This window comes from Lepisma saccharinum, chromosome 8 (assembly GCF_977018435.1).
Source record: "Lepisma saccharinum chromosome 8, izLepSacc3.1, whole genome shotgun sequence".
In the NCBI taxonomy this organism is placed as follows: Eukaryota; Metazoa; Arthropoda; class Insecta; order Zygentoma; family Lepismatidae; genus Lepisma; species Lepisma saccharinum.
Window position 1 is genome coordinate 78,068,337 of NC_139236.1, and position 17,134 is coordinate 78,085,470.

General features: G+C 39.0%; 1 protein-coding gene across 1 annotated transcript in view; it reads left to right on the forward strand.

Moving 5' to 3' along the window:
- Positions 1–2,635: 2,635 nt before the first annotated feature.
- The window catches only part of LOC145991172 (uncharacterized), a 54,284-nt gene continuing 39,785 nt past the window's right edge, over positions 2,636–17,134 (forward strand). Inside the window, exon 1 of the mRNA XM_083127015.1 lies at positions 2,636–2,683. The gene's annotated coding sequence lies outside the window, so the exon portion shown is untranslated. The remainder of the gene's footprint in view (positions 2,684–17,134) is intronic.

The following is a 17,134-nucleotide window of genomic DNA, read 5'->3' on the forward strand; positions in this document are numbered from 1 at the left end:
CACTTTACTTTTCGAAAAAAAAAAAGCGTTCGGATAAAATATGAAAAATAGTGGGAAACATCCATTTGCACGTGGTTTCATGTAACTGTCGGATATATTTCATGTGTAACACGCACCATAGTTTTCTTGTGGGCACGATTTTGGAAAACGTGGGCGTTATATGTGTGTGTGTGTGTGTGTGTAAATATGGCAAATTATATTTTTTTAAGCGTAAAACACAAGAATTAAGGATAGTAGCGGTATTTTTGTTGTTTCAGCACAAGATGCGCCGAGATTCGCGAAAAAGTCTACAATTCGCTTTTTATGTCAAATTCGAGTTATTTCGCCATTTCGAATGTATGAAAAATGTGTTCAGAATATATCACTGAACATAAACACTTATTTTTGCAGAAATGAACATTTTTGGCGTTATAGCTTTTGCGAAAGATCAAAGTCCTTAGAAAAAGCAAATCAGAAAAATTGTTGCAGTAAGCTAAAGTTTAATAGCACATCATAAGAATTTTTCTCAAAAAATTAATACTGTTATTGATTAATTGCTTTTTTGTTATTTAGCTTCGTTTTTCTGCCACTTTTGGCTAATCACGACCATGATGATGAGTGTTGATACGATGCTGGTGACACTCAAAGAACATCGAACACGAGATCTATGGCATTGTAACACGCTGTGCTAAGCACTCCGCAACGTATGCGGGCCCTTTTGAAAAAAAGGACAATAGGAAGTAAAGAGGCGTTTGCAAAGGCGCCAAAATGAGAAAATAGACAATAAAACTCAAAGATTCTAACAGTCTGTTGGATAGAAACAAAAAGTTACTATAAACAGTAAGTTTAAATACTATTAGAGCAAAGAAATATGAGCCTGAAAGGCAAGAAATAGTGGAATAAGACTTGGAAAGTAGACAGTTTGACAAACTATAAAATACTCAAGGAGAATGTATTTTTTTGTAACGGTTTTCTCCCCCGTTAAACTCTAGGGGAACATTGAATTAACATGTAAGATTCAGGGTTGGATAGAAAACAACCACCATTCTGGGAGGAGAAGAGATAAACAAAACCAACCCTCTCGTTACTTGTCTACCGCAGAATTTATCTCGCTCTTTTGTAAGTTGGTCACGTGGCGAAAAGCCTCTTCCTTTTGTGATTCTTCGCTTTCATGCTCGCGACGCCATCTTGTGGCGGTTGTTTGGTTATGAAAGTGGCAACGGGAGCTTTCTTTTATTCAATTTCGTGGAAACTTTTGCGTTTTAACTCTTCCTTTGTGTGTGTGTGTGTGTGTGTGTCCAGTTTTCCTGGCAAGTAATGAAAGAGATAGGACTGAAATTTGAGGAGGGGAAACTGCATTTGTTTGGGAATTTGGTCACGTACCTCGGCAGCAAACTTCGGAAGCACTCTCCGGAGACATCTGTCGGCGCAAGAGAGAAGCTTCTTAAATTATTCCGTATCTTTCCTCGTGGAACTTCCAACACATCTCCTACTTGCATGTCGTTGCCATATTTTTCACTTTCTTCCGCCGTAATTTTTCTTCTCTTTCCTCGGGGTGGTTTCTTGGTGTGGTTGAACTTCAACCCCTGTTTCCATGTTGCTTCATCAACTTTGTTATGGCCTTTCCGTTCTTCGTGGACTGGGTGTATTACTTTTCAGGATTCCCTTTTCAGGATAGCTACGATTTTTTTATTATGAAATTCCCTGACATTTCCAGTCCAAAAATGATTCTTTTTCCCCAGACATGTTTATCATCATGATTTTTGCACTTGAACCTTGTGTTTTTCAATTAAATATGCAGGTCCGTTATTATAATGAATATTCACTTTCACCACTTGTTTTAAAGCAGATTTCATTCTTACACGCACAAGAACACGTGAAAATTCGAAATATAACGTGAAATTACAATCTGCGTCAAACGTGTCAGGTGATATAATGACTTGCATCTCTTCAGGCTAAGGTAACCAAGGTACCCATAACATATCTCCGTGAACTAAATACAACAGAAAACGTTCAGAAACATCATAATGTTCACTTTCTAGAGAATTTGCTACACAATTCCTATATGCAATAATTTTTTCCAGATGCTATGCACTACGACACTATATTTCGCGTTCTGCACTATTTACGTACTTACCGCTATTATACAGAATCAACAGATAACAGGCTAACATTCATTACATAAAATTATACTAGTGTTATATGCTTTATAACAAAATTTATTTTCTTATCACACCAAAATTTAAATGCCAACAAGACCAATATCTATAAATAATAAACGATAATGAACCTATCTTAGTTATCCCCCGACCGCGTTCTGATTGTAACCGTCAACGTAAAATTTAAGGATCTGTGATTCCTTTTCCGGTGGCGCCACCTTTAGTTGTTCGGATCGCATTTTAAAGTGTAGGTTAAGTGCATGAAGCATACTTAGGGTTAGTTAATCTTGACAGCTATTACAGACCCAACGAGAACATTTCGCTACAACATTTGAAATACGAGGGTCGTTCAATAAGTTATAGACATTTTCTTTAATGCTGACAATTTCCTATTTGATTTCTTTTCGTGATTCTTATTACGATATACGTAATGGTATACTCGTTTTGTACTGCATTGCAGATAAAAGAATTAACATATACTTTCTTCCTTTCGTTTCAGATCATGAATGGTTCACGTTGATTTCCCACGGTTCGACATCAGCAAGGTGAGAATATTTTTATTTACAAGTAGATATTGGTAGCGAGACAAGCCTTGGTTTCGTTTGTAGAGACGAAAAGTAGATTTCCTAAAGGAGGGTTTTGATTGGTTCAAAGCGTAAGCGAATCAGGATGTAGAACTTCTCCAAAATCAAAATTACTTTATTCCTAATTCAGAAATATCGTAGCAACGGAGGTGTGTGTCTCCTTACTAGTTTTGTGAGTAAATGTGAACTCTTTTGTCTTCTTATTTTGGATTTACCTTAACACATGCTTAATACGTCACCGAGTCGTTGTCACACAAATGCTGCGTGGCCACATTCAGAATCCTCTGGAGCCCTTTCGAAGCAACGGATTGCAATGAAACTTCATAGTGTGTCCATGGAGACAATGGGGAAGCAAATTCCGAGGAAACAAAGTTCAAATTTTCGCCACCAGGTGTGTTACTGACGTGCTGCAGTAACAATAACCTGTAATTTAAGTTTATGTCGGTACAGCAGTGTTCAGTATGTACCCCACCAACGTTAATGAAGCTTTAGAAGCGTACAACAGCGTTATCAATGGACTCACGAAGCGCTTCGCGGGATGTTGTTCACTGTGCACCAGATTTCAGCGCCACATTTCAACCTGGTGGTGCAAATTTGAACTATTTTTTTCGTCGGTATTTGCTTTCCCATGGTCTCCATAGCCATTTCACCAAGTTTCAATGTAATCCGATGCTTCAAACTAACTCCAGGAGGTCTGTGAATAGGGCAACTTTAGTTGTGGTTGTGGCCATCCAATGTATGAATATCGAGTTAATTAAAAAGCTTGTTCGGTACGCATTAATTACCATATTTTTTTCGAGCCAATCTCTAGTCCATATCTTTCTTTTTTTAATTTTTTAATAAATTCACAAAGCACTAATTCTTCTACAACATTCTTCAAATTGCTCGTCCATCTTTACAGATTGTCTGCTCTGCGCAATGTCTTATGGGAACAAAAGTCTATCGACAAGTACGCGGTGACAAGTATCTTGAGAGGCGAAAACTAGCAAAATGGGTAGCCAGTCCAGCGCCAACTAGGGCATTCCTAGTTCCGTGTGATTCAGGCTTTAGCTTATGTTTCCACATAACAATGCTACTCTCTGGTGTCTACGGGCCATTGCATGACTGTTAAAGATTTGGAGGCGCAAAATGTCCACGGCAAATGCGCGGAAGAGATGTTTAGCGTTCGTAGCACCACTATGCAGCCACCGCCAACTCTACGAGGTCAGAAATTCGTAAATTAATCTACCTTTGCTTTCAGATCCTTTCCTGCCCACGGAAATACCCTCCAACTGGACTGATGACTCAAAAGGGTTTTCATCAAAAGATATGGTAATGATGTCAATGTGTCCGTTTGGACGAGTCGAAAAAAAAATATTCACAAAAAGCTGAGTTCATTCTGCATAATGCGAATAACGGAAGAAATAGCTCTGCGAGAGGAGGGGCTGAATAAAGCTAGGGGATGATGCCTAACAGAGGATTTTTCAACCCCCTCCTTCGCTCAGTTTTGGAAATCTATCGAGAGGGCTGAGAGGGGATCAAAAAGTGGGTTGCTGTGTGGAAGAAAGGTGTACATTGCGAGTACATCAAAGCATTGCTCATAATTCTCTTCTGAAAAAAAAAAGTAACACCCACTCCAGGGATATAGAAGACGAGTGGGGATGTCCTCATTCCAGAATCCTGGAAATGTCAGCCTGTGGCATTTTCCAGCGAAGCAATCTCATTGCTGATACATTTCTGTAATTCCCTTCCCTTCTGCATGACTTTTGATATGCATAACGTTTATTAGCATACGTAGATGGAACTCAGTGTTGCCAACTGTACGATCCTGACTGTATATTATTTCATGGTTCCTCACGGACATACGGTATAGACTTCAAATGAAAACAGCATACAAAAGCGCAGAGAATTGATTTGTGGTTTTAGCCGTCAGTGCTTCGTTAGCCTGACTGTACTACATGAAAGAGAAAGGTTTGCAGAGGAGTTGCTTGAGAAAAGGTCCCTCCTTGTTTTACACAGGGTGTTACCGTACAACACAGTTAAAACTTTCGGAGCGTGTAGAGAAGATTAACTGGAACAACTTTCCTTCAGAAGGGCCTAGGCCGCTCTCCAGATCGGCCTAGGCCCTTCAAGGGCTGTCGAGCCAAGGGTTATTACTCTTCAGAATACTTTGCTGGTTGAGCTCTCGTACCGACGTTACGAGTAATATTGTATGTATGTAACTACGCGGTACAGATTACATTTTTACGAGTATTAGCCTACTGTATGTATGTAACCACGTGGCACAGATTAAATGTTTACAAGTAGCTAAATTTTTAAACTTGGTCACCGTACGGTACTGGGAGAGACATCGTCAAGGTGAAACCGCTGGAATTACATTCTTTCGTCAAACTATTTATAATACACATACTTAGGTCGGCATTTTTTTATGGTTTTGGCATTAAAGAAAGCTATCACAAGTGCTCTCCACACGCCATGGGGTAACCTTACATTACACAAACTGTCCAGATGGGAGTAACGATTTTGTCGCTATCCCACAGAAAAGATAAATGCCAGTGGCAACCGAGAATCTGTTTTGCGTAGTTGCATACACACCGAATAGGGAATTCCTTTTCACACAGAAAAAATAAATGTCAGTGGGAACCGTGAATTTGTGTTGCGTGGTTGCATACAAACAGGGTGGGGAATTCCCTTTAGCTATCGTCAACGCAAAATACCTGCACTTTAAAGTGGGACCCGAACCGCTGTGCACTCCCTATCCTATGAGGATCGAACCCGGAACCCTTTGAATACAGAGAGGGCGATCGTATTGTCCAAAAGGGGCCTTAACAAGTAGAATGTTATTTAAAAATTGTTCACTTGATTTAATTTTGATGTTCCTTATTTATCACTTTTCTACCATTTTTGGCTAATCGCGACGATGAGGTTGTGTAATGATATGATGAAATTGATGAAGGGGCACTCACAAAGCATGCCGAGGCCGGGATTCGAACCTGGAAAGTCTGCGAAAAGTTGTTCCTGCTGATTACCTGTACCGTCAAGCAAGGTCCGTGTAGAGCCTCTTTTACAATCTACCTAGGTACGTGATCATTTGTATAGTGGAACCACAAGCAAAGAAACCTGCGCAGACCCGCGACTTCTGTGCACCGTACTCGCGCGTGGAGGGGAGGGGGAGAGTGGACCCGAGCTGAACGAAGGAAGGGAAAGCTGCACGTAGACTTTTCGTCCAAGGTTTTTTTCCTTGTGGTCACTCTATAGGTCATAATCGCAACACAGTATTGCAGATGCAGATATGTGTGTTGAATCAACAGAAAATTCACATATACAGTATATTGCAAATAATTGCAGTATATTGATATCGTGTGACTGTGCTGTTCGCCTACGAATGATGACGTAGTATGGAGCGAAAGTGTCTCCACTCAGGCCTTGCTTGTTATGAGAAGTCAGTGGCTCAGCACGCTTGTTAGGATCGTCGAGAGGTTGGCAACACTGATGGATTCAGAATATCCTGAGGTGCGAATTGCAGATGGTCATGAAACAGAACAGGAAAGGGGGAAAAAATTGGCCAAAGTCTGGCGTAGAGAGAGAGACAGACGTGACGCTGCATACGGCGTCGTGTAATTGGTGAAGTCAGTCTGACGTCAACGGTAAGCTGATTCCATTAGTTGTGCTACGACGACCACTTGGAAGTTCGTGGTGGGGGGGAGGACGGTGTAGATAATGTCATGCATTAAAAGGGGGAGGATTTTTTGAATGGACAACACACGGGGAGTGAGGGGGAGTTAAAAGACATGTCCTCGCGCCGTGGTGAAGGGAGGAGTTACGAGTTGGAGGCGTCGTGGGTGTATAATGGCATTCAGCGCCTTTAACTTTGCAGGGGGTGAGAGGGAAGGGGAGTTAATTGAAGCACAGATTGGCCGGTGAAATAATGAAAGCTGTCGCTTCTAAAATTAGGGTTCCATTATTTTGCTTCAGAGGCAAGAGTTGGCTGTTTGCGGGCTCTACTTCACACACACTTTTGTGTGAATGTGTTTGTGAGCGAAGTGTCAAAATCAGCCCAATTTCCTTGGCTGCTCTTATGTTGTTGCAAATAATCTTTTCATGAACTGGAAACTAGTGGCGACGCAAAAAGTTTCGTTTTAGTGGACTCGGGCGCATCTGTCTTCTCTATTTCTCATTATTTACTTCCCTATCACGCATTCTTTCTAACTCTATCTCTCTCTCTCTATTCTCTCTCTCTCCCACCCTCCCCCTAACTCTAGTCGTCCAACTGGGGAAGATGCCCCTGGTGACAACGAGGCCCTGGCGACTGTTCTGTGGCGACTTTTTCTCTTCCCGTCTCTGCCCCATTCGATCCGAGATTCTTGCGCGGTTTCAGTTTTATCTGTATTTTCTTATTTTCCACACCTTTCCTCTCTGTAAGGTAATCGCTACTGGTAAGTAATGGGCGTCTCATTGTGAGAGGAAAAAAACAACCGAAAGGAGAGAGAAGAGAAGATAGATGAAAAACAGAGTGAAAAGAGACAAAGAGAAAATGGAGGGAGAAAGGAAACAAAGAGTAAGAGACAGAGAAAGATAAGAAAATGGAGAGGTGAGAGAAAGAGAAATCTGGCAAAAGGTAGAGAAAGAGAGAAGAGGAAGATCAACAGAAAGAGAGGAAAAGAGAAAGAGTGAAATAGCGAAACAGTCAAGGGTTCAAACAGAATTTGCAATTGAAGGAGGTGCGAAATTGGCTTCATAATAATCCACAATGGATACACAACCCTTGCAAATGTGTTGTAAAAATCCAAGAAAATTATTCAATCTTGTAAATCAACACTATTTTTATTTCAGTTATTAAAATCTTATTGAAAATATATCATTTAAACTGACTGACCAACTAACAGTAGCCTAACGAGTGCTCATTGTATTTCATTCATATTATTACTATGATTATTTAGTGTAATATTATATTCTATCATTTTGCAATATTATATCGAATTGTATTTTTTAAATTCAGATATTAATATCTAACGGAAAATGTATCAATTTATATTGACTAACCAACGAACAGTCAACAACAATAACTGCACAAATTTCCGAACTGTTAACGCAAACAAGATACATCCCTAATCATGACCTGTTCTGGATACCAGTGTGGGCCTGGCCCATAACTTCTATAACTCATATGCTAATATCCTATCTCCACACAAATAACCATAAATTCTTCAGACACTGAAACACTGAACCTACTCGAATCGTCAAAACACTTCACTTTGCGACCTGCCCTGTTGTTAAAATGAACGTGTGAAAGGAACATAGAAAAAATAGATTTTACCAGAACTACCGAACACACTTGGGGACGAAATAAGCATCAATACGGTCCAAGCTGTCCATGTGCACCGCACTACCCGCCCCCTTAAATTTCGCTTCCCAACTTGGCAAGAACGCTCGTCGGCTCGGAAAATTTGATACGATTGGAAACGTTCCAAAAGCGAACAAAACCGTCGCTGCAATAGCGTCCTCGCCCACATAAATTGCAAGCTAAGAGGTTCGAAATTACATAGTTTGATAGCAAACAGCTCCTCGGCGGATACTTTCCGAACTAATTCCGAAAAGCGCAGCAGTAACGCTGTCCAAGTCGCTGGCGCGGGTTTCTTTCCAGTTAGTTGGAACTCTTACGGATAGATGGCGGTAAGATCGGAGCTGCACTTTTTCCAGGCTGCAAACCAACTGAATGCACGATAAAAGCTGTGACCGCACGCGAACTAATTGGGTATAATTTACAGTAATTGCCCCGGACGTGTCTCCTTATTAAGAAAAACCGCAGGGGGAGGCTAATTACTGAATGTTCATCTGCTGATGTTGGACAAAAGGAAATGGGGGGGGGGGAATTATCGGCTATATTGTTCCTCGCGAGAAAGGTATTGGAATCCAATGGAATTGTTGGTCTGGAAAATGGGCGGGGAATTTGCAATAATCGCTGGTTCGGCACGTTCAAAAAAGCAGATATGGTAGCCAAATTGCAGGTTTCGGTGGAACATGAATTGCTTTCTAACTTTCGGGACCCAGTATGGACCTTGGTGTTAATTCAGCGTTGCCAACCCGTCGAAATCGTTAAATGGACCGTATTTTGTGCCCTTGGCAATACCCCCTTATACCGCGTTTGTTAGAACCTGTCCCTTTTCCCGCGCTAGCGATCGCTCGACAGTTTCGGTGCCAATGAGAAACGAGGAAAAAATAGTTTGCTGGCCAGCGAGGAGCGAATGGAAGCCAGAAGAGAGGCGCTTACGTAGACGTTGTTGCGACGTTGCGTATTTTAATTGGCTGCCTGGCTTTGACTTTCCCCAGCACGGAGAAAAGCAAGCGACCAGCTAGCGCGGGAACCGGGACAGGTTGTAACAAATGCTGTATAGTTACTTACTCCCAAAATATACAAATACATGGTATGAGCGACGTTATAAACCTTACAGTTGATAAAAAAAAAAGACTTCGTAAATTGCGGAATATGGTTCGATATTTTTTAAACGCCCTGTTGTTTTAGCTGGTTTGTGTGCAAGCTGACAATGGTCTCTTAGCCTTCGAAATGTTTCTATTTAGTTTTTAAAAGGTGTTTGTGTTGAAATTTGTATTTTATGTTGTTTTTGCGTAGCTTTTCTTCCACTTTTGGCTAATCGCGACAAGGAGGATGAATACTGATTAGATTAAATTGATGAAGAAATACTCACGTCGGAACATCCATGCCAAGACCGGAATTCGACGGCGAGTTCGAGACGCAGTCACCCGAGCCGACATTTGTGTTGAAAGAACTTGATTATTGACATTTTTGCAGGAATTTCTGAAGATCGTTTTACTCGATAGTAGTGTGATTTGTGATATTATAAACCCGAGAAAGTATGAACCCCCCTCATGCAGATTTGGCTACACTTAAAACAAGCTCAACATGCCCATATGAGTTTTTGCTCAAGTGTGGAACCCCGTCTAATCCAAGATTTTTGTAAAAATACCCTCGGGAATTTCCTGAGAAAGTATGACCCCCCTCAGATTGATTTGCCTACACTTATAAAAGGCACTTCTGTGAGATTGTTGTCCATAAATTTGTTAAAAATATGCCCCTCTTGATATTTTTTTGGCCACACTTAAAACTAAGCCACACACACACACACACACACACACACACACACACACCCACACACACCCACACCCACCCACCCACATACCCACCCACCCACACATACCCACCCACCCACACACACACACCCACACACACACACACACCCACCCACATACCCACCCACCCACATACCCACCCACACACACATACACCCACACCCACCCACATACACCCACACCCACCCACATACACCCACACCCACCCACACCCACCCACATACACCCACACCCACCCACACACACCCACCCACACACACCCACCCACACCCACACCCACCCACACCCACATACACCACACCCACCCACATACACCCACACCCACCCACACCCACCCACATACACCCACCCACATACACCCACACTCACCCACACACCCACCCACACCCACCCACACACACACACACATATATTTACTTCCGGTCCACTTGTGGCCTATTTCTGCTTTATTTCTGTTGCATTATGTTTTGCAACAAATTATTACCCAATATTATGCATTAGACACGTGTTGTTTTCTGATTGGTTGCTTATGACATAATGTGATGACGTGTTAAATTCTGATTGGCTTATTGTTTCAGATGTTTTCAATGCGGTCCGTGCTTAGGGTATATAAAGAGATTTTGCATTGCATATCAGCCAGTATTGAAAAAGTTGTTGAAGAGTACAGATGTGTTGTTGCAGTGCTGCTCATATTTTTTAAACACAAAAATATTGCAGATTTGTATAAATTGATTTAATATACAGAATTTTTAACAACCTGTCATAGGTTTATTAAGTATAAAATTTTGATTTGGACCCCAAGAAATTTTATATAAATACCAAAGCCAAAAATATTAACACACATACACACATACACACACACACAAAATATACAATTCACACTGCTGAACCCAACTGATATTTTTTATTAAGCATAGAATTTTGATTTGGACCCCAGGAAATTGTATATAATAAACAACAACAAAAATGCCAAATCAAAAATATTGTAATCAATGCAAAAAGAATATATCCAGCCCCAATTGGGCTAAGCATCAAAAGATTTGTAATCCAGACAAATGCAGAACTCCCACAAAAATTTGCCCTAAATGCCATAGAAAATATAATCTGGAATATTTCACATATAAACATAAAGGTACTTGCTCTGCACAGTCATCAACATTGCCCCCACAACCATCTACATCTGGTCTGAAAAGGAAGCATGAAACACCTGTTAATGCTGGACCAACAAAGCAGCCACGCTATGAACCCATCCATAGCAGTTTTAACGGCCAATTAAGGGATTATCGGTTTGTATCAAAGCCAAGATGTGGTATTAAGAATTTTTTGAACAGTGTAAATCCTGATGTGCAGGCAATTCTAAATGCACAAAATGGCTCTTATAAACTGTCCCTCAAATTGTTTACACAATATAAGAAGCCAAATGGCATAAAATTTACACAGCCCCACATAACAGAAACTGTACCGGTATATTCAAATGCAAATTCAGACAAATAATAAGCAGTTTGATAGATCAATTGATTATTAAACACTCTGAATTTGCAGCAAAAGAGTCTGGATGGAGCCTATGCGGATCTCCACACAAGTTATATGTTAATATTTCTGAATTCAATCCATTACAAGGTTCCACTTATGTGCCATTACCTGCCAATATTAAAAACAAAAGAGCAGTGGTTAATATAGAAAATAATGATGAGAAATGCTTTTTGTGGTGTATTTTAGCTGCTTTGTATCCAGTTTTAAGGCATCCTGAGAGAATAACTTATTATAAACAATATGAGCATGATTTTGATGAATTAATGGAGGGTTTAGAATATCCAATGTCTGTTCAGAATATTGATAAATTTGAAAAAAAGGCCAGGAATATCAATGGCAAACAATTATCTATTAATGTATTTACTTGTTCTAGTGGCCGTGACAATTGCTTGATAGATCCTCTCAGAATCAGTACACTTGATGATGAATCTGCTGTTCCGATTGATCTGCTCTTAATTGAAAAGGATGGCACAAATCATTACACTCTGATACATAATCTTGAAGCTTTAGTCAGAACACAACTAGACAAATCCAATACAATATTCAAGTTGTGTAGAAGATGTTTAAGTGTATTTGATGGTAGAAAAATGGTGAATGGTGTTTGTGAACAGAATGCAGAAATTGCTAAAAACAAGTTAATTGAGCATCTGAAATACTGTGGGAATCATAAACCTGTTCATATGCTTATGCCTAATCCAAGTGAAAAAGCAAAATTCAAAAAGTTTGAAGCCTTGTTGGAACACCCAGCATATATTGTCTGTGATTTTGAATCAAACCTCAAACCTCTTGCATTCTGCAATCCAGATCCTGAAGAATCTTCAATTACACCATACCAGCTACATGAACCTTCCAGCTTTTATTATGTGGTTGTACAGGATGGTGTTGTTAGTAAAGAAAATTTATACATGGAAGCAGATGCCATCAAAGAATTTGCACTTAGAATAGAAAATGAGTGCCATGACATAGCATCTAATATTTTATTAAAATCAAAACCCATGTTGCCTTTAACAGAGAAACAGATTGAAGATTTCAACAATGCAGAAAAATGCCCGGTATGTGATTCTGAATTTTCAGATATAAATATCAAGGTGAAACACCATTCTCATACAGATGGTAAATTCTTAATGGCCCTGTGTAATAGCTGTAATATTAAGATCAAGAGACCAAAATTTATCCCTATATTTTGCCATGGAGCATCCAATTATGATTTTCATCATTTGATCAGATACGAGGGGTTTGACAAGCAGAATTTAAATATTTTAGCTGAAAATGATGAGAAATATATTGCTATTAGCAAAATAATTAAAGTTAATGGTGTTTCTATTCACATAACATTTCTTGATTCTTACAGAATTTTATCTGCTAGCCTGGCTACACTGGCCACTCAATTATCTGATGATCAATTCAAAATCACATGTGCCTTGTTTCCAAATCAGGACCTGAAATTAATTAGGCGGAAGGGTGTATATCCATATGATTATGTTACAGATTTTTCTAAATTTGATGAGTGTTCTATGCCACCACAACAAGAGTTTAACAGCAAAATCAGAGGATCTGGAATCACTGATGATGATTATCACCATGCCCAATTGATGTGGAACAATTTAAAATGCAAGACATTTGGTGATTATCACAAGGCTTATTTAAAACTTGATGTGACCCTCTTAGCTGATATACTGCAGGCATTCAGAAAATCTTTCATGCAAAATTATGAACTGGATCCAATGTATTTTTACAGTGCTCCTGGCCTAGCATGGTCTGCAATGTTTTTAAACACTAAACTGCAATTGGATCTGATCCAAGATTAAGATATGTATCTGTTTATGGAGCAATGTATAAGAGGAGGCATGGTGCAATGTTCTCAGAGATATGCCAGAGCAAATAACAAATATATTCCTGATTATGATCCAGCACTGCCATCAAATTATATACTGTATGTAGATGCAAACAGCCTGTATGGTTATGCCATGATGGATAAACTTCCATATTCAGGGCTTGAATGGGTTGAAGATTTCAATATTGAGAATCTTAAGGATTTTGATGACAGTGACTATGGCCTCTTCTTAGAGGTTGATCTGACAATTCCAGATAATTTACACAACAAATTTTCTGATCTGCCCCCAATTCCCGAGGTTCAGTGCTCACCTGGCTCTAAACAGATGAAGCTCATGATGACACTGGAGCCAAAACAGGGCTATGTCATATATTACAAAAACCTCCAGTTCCTGATGCATCATGGTGTTCAAGTGACCAAAGTTGGAAAAGTTTTGAGGTTCAGGCACTTAAAATGGTTGAAGCCATATATTAATACAAATACAGAGCTTCGAACATCTGCAATGAGTCAATTTGATAAGGCCTTGTTTAAATTGATGGTCAATTCTGTATATGGCAAAACTATTGAAAATGTCAGAAAACATACCGATGTTAAAATAATTACTGACCCCAGCCTGAGCAAAAAAAAATGGTTGCAAAGCCTAATTTCAATTATAGAAGAATTTATGAAGAAAATATGGCTCTTTTCAACATGAAAAAAACAAAAATTAAGTTTGATAAACCTATTTATGTAGGGGCTGTAATATTGGAATTGGCCAAATTACACATGTTAAAATTGTATTATGATGTGTTGAAACCTTTTTATGGTGATTGTGTAAAATTGATGTACATGGATACAGATAGTTTTGTTCTTGATATTAAAACAGAAGATGTTTATAAAGATATGGCACAGCCTGCATTGCTTGAATATTTTGATACCAATGAACATACAGAGATTCAACACCACAACAAAAAGGTGCCTGGCAAGTTAAAAGATGAGACACTTGGTGATGTTATTGTGGCATTTGCTGGGTTAAGAGCCAAGATGTACAGTTTTGAAACATGTAGTGGTGCTGTTGCCAAAAAAGCCAAGGGCATTGGCAGAGTAACTGTTGAAAAAGAGCTCCAATTTGAAGATTATAAAAATTGTCTCAAATCATGTAGCACAATCAAAACATCAGAATCCAGAATTCAGAGTGTGGATCACTTATTGACTAGCAATATTGTAACAAAAGTGGCTCTGGACCCACATGATGATAAGAGATGCATTTTATCATGTGGCATACATACTCTACCATGGGGGCATTGTGATTTGAAAAATGGCAATCAATGCCCAAACACAGAGCATGATTTGAAATAAATAAACATGCCTATGAACTTATTTGGGTTCAAAAAACAGGCTATTATGGAGCTGCCAACACCACAAGCCTCTTCTGATATAATATCTAAACTAAGTGGCTTGTTAATTATTCATCTAAACAGCATACTTACAGATGTTGATGAAGAAACAGGTAAAATATTGTACATATTTAACAATAATTTAAATTATTACCAATTACCTGTAGGTGGGCAATTACAATTTATTACAACCCCTGAGGGTGATGTCAAGATTTCAATAGGGAGAAATATTTATAGAATTAAGCACTCAAACATGATTTCTGGTACTGTATATACTGTTTCTGCTGGTGACTGCTTATATATTGAGGTCCCGGGATCATATGACAAGCTTATACCCTTTTTTATAGAATTAAGAATCAGATACTCTATAATAAATAACCACTAAAACAAAAATGCCTAATGATATATTTGGCCATACAAGGCATGAAGATCACAGTGATGAGATTCTGATGCTTGATGTCAGAGTCAAGAAATTAAGAAGTGATTTACAAGCTTTACAAACCACACTCAATGCCAGTCTTCAATTAGAAATTACAAATTTACAATCACAATGCATGGACCCTCTTCTTAAAATTGATTCTGAACTCAAATTGTTGCTTCAAAAATATACTGATTTGGCCACATTGGATAATTTTCAAAGTTTAGAAGAAGCTGTAGCAGCTCTTCAAGCCAAATTTAAGACCCAGGCCACCAATTCTGAGCAATTGAAACAACAATTGGAAGAGCAAATAAATAATGTCCAGACACAGCTCCAAACAATTGTCAAAAGCATAAAATCACAAGAAGATTTTGATCTAGTGATTTCCACTCTAAAAGAACAGATTCAATCACTCCAAATACCTAATCTGGATCCTCTGCACAATGCCATAGCCGAGGTTAAAGAAAAAATTGAGACACTTGAAAATTTTATGAACAATTTGCCATCTTCTGATGCTTTGAGTGCAATAACTCGGAGTGTAGCAAATATTAAGCTGCAACTTGAAACATATGAAGATTTTGGAAAAATTCAAAGTACCATAACCCATCTTGAAGGTACAATAGCAGCAGTGCAAAATGATTTGGCAAATGTACAAGAAACTCTAGAATCTCGCCTGCCCGGTATTGTAGATACTCTTGTTAGTGTCCAGCACCAAATCACAAAGCTTGAAAACCTCAACACTGAATCTGAACTATCTCATTTTCATCATTTGATTGATGATATTCAAACAAAACTTGAAATTTTACAACAATCCACACCCACTCAGGCAGATATAGCCCTGCTCCAAAATGCTATGCAAAATGTGGCTGATGCTTCTGAATTAAACAATGTAAAATTGGCACTTGAATCTTTGCAAAATACAGTATCAAATCTTCCTACATCACAGGAACTTAAAAATATTAAGAGGGCAGTGAATAGGATATTGAAATCAGAAGATATCAAGAATATCCAAGCAGAGATCAAACATCTCACTCAGACAGTGGCCACTCTACCAACCAATCAACATATTAATGAACTGCATGCCCTGTTTGAGGATATCAGAAGACAGGTCCATGATCTTACTGCTCAAAATTCAAAATTGGCAGTTGTTGAAAATTTGCAACAAATTGTAGCTAATATCAAGCAACAGCTAGGAACCATGGAATCCAATCAAGCAAATGCTCTGTCTGTTTTTGCCACCCAGCTTCAAGAAATTGTGCAACAATACAAGAAACTTATTGTGGACATAAAAATCAAGCCAGGCCATGATGATGTTGTTAGGACCATCAATGAGCACCTTGAATCTGTAACAAGCAGATTGCTTACAGCAGAAAAGGAAATAACAGGCATAATCGAGAATCCTAAACATACAGTAATTCTTGAATTGTACAGCATCCCCAACAAAGAATATGATTCTCCATTTACACCAGGTGGCAAAATATATATGCTGTCCCCTGCACAATTTTATTATCAATTTTTTGTTGGGGGCACACTGAGACCAATCAAGATCAAATATTGGCTTCAACCACAGGCACACCACTACCCCACCTTATCAATAACAAATGCTGATAACAAAGTAAAAATCACCAGTGTAGAGTTAGAGGATTTTACAGATCTCAATACATTAGAAACAGCCTATGCTGAAGATGATGGCTCTCTGGAATTTAAAATACAAATAGGGGACAAATTATATTTAGAAAATCCTGTAGTATCAGCTGCTGAACACCCCATAGTTGCAATATTCTTGTTTTCATATTATGTCTAGAGAAATTATTGTTGATGAATTACACAGACAAGCCAGACATAATTTTAAGAGACTCCCAGTAGTTACAAAGGGCATAGATGATTTATGGCAAGGGGACTTGATTGAAATGGCAAGTGGACAGTTGAAAAACTTAGACAAAATCAACAAGGGCTACAAGTATCTACTCACTATCATAGATACATTTTCAAAATTTGCCTGGGCTGTGCCACTCAAATCCAAGACTGGGGCATGTGTTACAGAAGCCATCAGGACAATCATCAACAAGTTATTTGTCAAATGGCTAGGACTTCCAGAACACAGCTGGATCGATGCAAACAAA